The following is a 4,478-nucleotide window of genomic DNA, read 5'->3' on the forward strand; positions in this document are numbered from 1 at the left end:
TAAACTTGGGATTTACACTTTACAAATCAATTGCACATATGAGGTTTGACTTGCTTAACATAACCAATAAAGTCAGTGTTTTATTATCATTTTTAGATAAGGAAATGGGCCAACAATATAGAGATTTTTTTTTCCCCAAAAGCAATTTCAAAACAGGTCAAACAGCAAACAAATGACAGAACTTTAATCAAAATTGAGTTAATGTGAATACAAGTACTATGCCACTTACTCCTAAAGTTCTTTTTCTCTTTAAAGTTTGCATTTAATAAGAAACCAGAATTTATCATCTCATATATAGTCCTATTGGCATAAGATAGGTATGGCAATAAAATATGCTTCTAGGATTCTGTTTCATGAGTTAATGTTTTGGGAAATTAATGGCATAAACATTTTTTTCTTTATTTTTTTCAACTCTTTCTAGAGATAAATTGTAAGTTATACATGTGATATAATTTGTGAATGAGCAGAGTGAATTATCCTTTTTGTTGTATTTTGGACTTCCCTGTGACACGAAGTAAATTACTTATCTGTCATTTTAGTTACATTTACTCATAATGCTCATATTTTTCTTGTTGAAAGAGGAATCTAAATTGCATTTCCAGGAGCTATGGACTTGAATTTATTCTCTCAACAAGTGAGCTCTCTTCTAGGCACCAGAAACACAGTGGGAATACAAATACTGTCTCTGCCCTCAAGAAACTTAGTGTCTACTGGAGAGAGACAGGAATAAATGTATGTTGGGGGGTGATCTGCTATAAAGGAAAGAAGGCAGGTCAGGAAAATAAGGGGGATGGGAGGGATGGTGTTTGGTTGAGAAATCTGTAGTAATAAAGCATTGTGGATGAGCTGTAAGGAAAGTGAGGTGTGAGACCAGTGGTTATCTAGGAGCACATTCAGCTCAGAGGTAAGACCATATGTAAAGTCCTCAAAATATAGCATTTGTTGGCAAATGCAAAATGGGACCACTGTGGAGGTCAGTGCTCTTAGAAGACAGTGGGAAAACTGGAATGGTATTACATTAGATCAGAGAAGTTGTTGGAGACCAGACTTGTCAGGTCTTTTCCAGGATATTTTCTTCAGTGTTTAAGAGAGGTGGGTAAATAATGCCTCTTCCCCCTCAAAATATCAAGGCCCTAATTACTAGAACCTATGGAGGTCCAATTGTCTATCCTGGTTCCCAATTCCACTACTGTTAGAGTTGTGAACATGGGCAAGTTCTTTAACTTCTCATTGTTCTCATTGATAAAATGTACATAATAAAATTACCTGAGTCATATAATTGAAAGAGTAATCTGGAAAAAATTGTGCATATAGTAAGGCAGGATAAATGTTACCTATTGTTACATGGCCACTATTATCCAGTCAGTATTTATTTTCTGAGTACCTGTCTATGGAATTTCGCTGGTGATATAGTGAGAGTTGCAATTCTTTAAGACCGTGCTCTTCCATTTACTACTGTGCATGGGACTCTTGTTGGTAAAAATGAAAAATTCATACAAATCATTGCCTACTAAAGCTGTCAAAAACAGTCACCAAATAACAAAATTTCTTAGGAATGGAAAACTTGACCTTGAAGGATGGTAAAGTTTTAGACATGTGGATAATGGAAAATGCATTCTGGCTAGAAAGAACAACAAACAAAGGCTTGGAAGTAGAACATATCTTTTGATGGGAGTGGAATATTTTAGAATGCTATTTCTTTTCTCAATGTGGAATATCAATTTTGAAGTTATGATACTCCATATTTATCTTGAGATCAGATGTTTAGCTGATTGAAAGGACACCAGATGGGGCTCAGAAAATATTCCTCCATTAGCCACATCTGTCTGTGACCCTGGGAAAGTACCTCCTTGCTGTATCCTTAAGTTATTTTGAGAAGCTGAAGAAGGAAGATAAAGTAATTAACCTATTCTGCTTTATTCTTCTATCAATAAATAAAGGAATTTAAATGGCCCACCTTTTATTAAAATTTGTATCATCCTTGATGAACATCTTTCCTTTCTTTTCTTTTTCTCTCTCTCTTTTTTCTAACCATTTAATGGTCAGGTGGGAGCACAAACACAGTCCCCTACTACAACAAATTGTGCTGTCAGTTTTCCTACATTTGGGGAAATCACAGGGGCAGCACACCTGGAGTGCAATGGAAAAGCCTCACCCGGGGAAAACCACCTTCGTAATCATTGTGTCTTCCCTTCCAAGTATGTTCCTTTCTTTTTTAAAAATTTTACTGATAATATTATATTATTTCCTAAATATATCTAAGAAAAACATATGTTTCATGTAAAGATTTTAAAGATGTATTTGTGTCATATAAGTATATACATGGAATATGTTTTATATATAAAGAGATTTATATTTAAATATTTGTACATGGTTATAGTTAAATATAGCTATGTATACATATATGCAAATATATACATATACAAATAAGAACACACACACACACAACCCTATTTAAACTCTCAATAGCTGTTTTCATAGAAATTGCCAAGCTGATTACAAAATTGTAGGGAAATGAGGCAATAATCTAGAATTTGCCAAAATTACCTAAAAAATAAAGACAATAGTTGGAGTATTCACACTAGCTGATTTCACAATATGCTATAAAATTACAGTATTCAAGATAATATGTCATTGGCATAATCACAGACAAATAGTTCACTGAAAGAGAATAGAGTGTCCAGAAATAGATTCACACATGTATATAAGTACTAAGGAAATGGAATGAGAGAAATAAAAGGGTTTTTTTTCGACAAGTTATACCGGAACGAGTGGATAATTATATGGGAAAAAATTTCCAACCCTTATGTAGCAAAATACATGAAAATCAATTTGAGATTTTTCACAGATCTAAAGATTAAAAAATTCTGTAAAGCATCTAGAAATAAAAGAATAACAGGAGAATATTTATTCTACCTTATGATAGGAAAAGATGACTTACAGAGAATTCAAAAAGAATTAATCTTAAAAAATCAGACTTCATCAAAATGGAAAACTTCAGCTCATTAAAAATCACTGTAAGAAAATGAAAAGAAAGTTACATATGGAAGAGAGTATTATGATACACGTGTGTGGTGATTTCTGTTGGGAAAATACAAGGAAATCTTACAGTTGAAAAATAAAAAGATACATTTAATTATAAAAAATGCACAAAACACATAAACTTGAGCACAAAGTTTATCAAGAGAGACATGACTGTCAAGTAAGAAAATAAATAGTAAATACCTTTATTCACCAGGGAAATAAAAATTAAAACTATAATGAGATACCGTTCTACACCCTCTAGAATTTTAAAGATTCAAGATGCAAGACAATTTTAAAGAGTGAAATAATCAAGTATTAAGAAAGATGAGGAACAAATGACATGTTCATATAATTCTGAAAAGAATATGAATTCATACAAAATTCTGGAAAACTCCTTGGAATTTTCTTACAAAGTTAAAATACACTTAATCTATGTCCCAGTAACTCCACTCCACTCCACTCCACTGTACTTACCGAACAGATGTCATAATTTAAGTCCAAAACAGACTGCTTATGTATATTCATAGCAGCTCTACTGAAACTGCCAAAACCCAGAAATAACTCAAATGCCCATCTTTAGGACAAGTGATAAACAAACTGTAGTATATTCACACAACGGGACACTAATTAACAATAAAAAATAAATCCGTGATTCATCATATAGCAATTCTTAAAAACTATTCTCAAAAATATTATGTTAATTGGAGAATCCAAACACCAAATACTACATACAGTGTCATTTCTTTCATATGAACTCAAAATAAGTGAAACTAATCTATGGAGATACACATGTAAAAAGTGATTAACCATCATGGGCCTAGCACAGTGACCTCTTTGGGTTAATGGAAACATACTTGTCTTGATGGGGATATTGGTCAGATAGGTATGCACATTTGTCAAAAATATTTGAATTGTATCTGTACAATTCTCTCTAAATTTTGCTTTAATCAAAAACATCTGTGAAATAACTTCCTCTATTGAAAGGCCAATAATAGCCAATAATTCTTTACTATGTTCATTGTTTAAATGACCTGTTTGCTAAGCTTTTGCTAACCTGTTGGTTTTTCTTGACTAGAGATTAGCTATATTTTTACATAATTCTATACAGCATTATGAGCATGTTTTTACTTTTTACTGTGAATGCAAATAATTTTAAATTTATAGCAAAAATGAAATAAATCTTTGCCTAATTGCAATCAACTTGTTTCATCTAAGCATAGATATCAGAGTTGCATCATAAAGTCAAGTAGTTCTAAAGAAACTGTGCTTTGAAATAGTAGTAACTTTATATTTAAAAAATTGAAAACTATTTCTTAGTTCAATACGATTTTCGAGAATATATGGGAATATTTAAGCAGAAGGCTATTATTTATCACATGTAATGCCTCCTGAACAGCTGAACATCCCAGGATACATAGTCACATTTAGCTTATTTTCTATTTCTGTAATAAGAT

General features: G+C 32.1%; 1 non-coding gene across 1 annotated transcript; it reads right to left on the minus strand.

Annotated features, from left to right (window-relative positions):
* Positions 1 to 2,043: 2,043 nt before the first annotated feature.
* On the minus strand, positions 2,044 to 2,206 carry LOC121490287. Its single transcript, XR_005987607.1, has one exon. It is a non-coding gene; the product is annotated as a U1 spliceosomal RNA (small nuclear RNA).
* Positions 2,207 to 4,478: the final 2,272 nt, after the last annotated feature.

Source organism: Vulpes lagopus, chromosome 4 (assembly GCF_018345385.1).
Source record: "Vulpes lagopus strain Blue_001 chromosome 4, ASM1834538v1, whole genome shotgun sequence".
In the NCBI taxonomy this organism is placed as follows: domain Eukaryota; kingdom Metazoa; phylum Chordata; class Mammalia; order Carnivora; family Canidae; genus Vulpes; species Vulpes lagopus.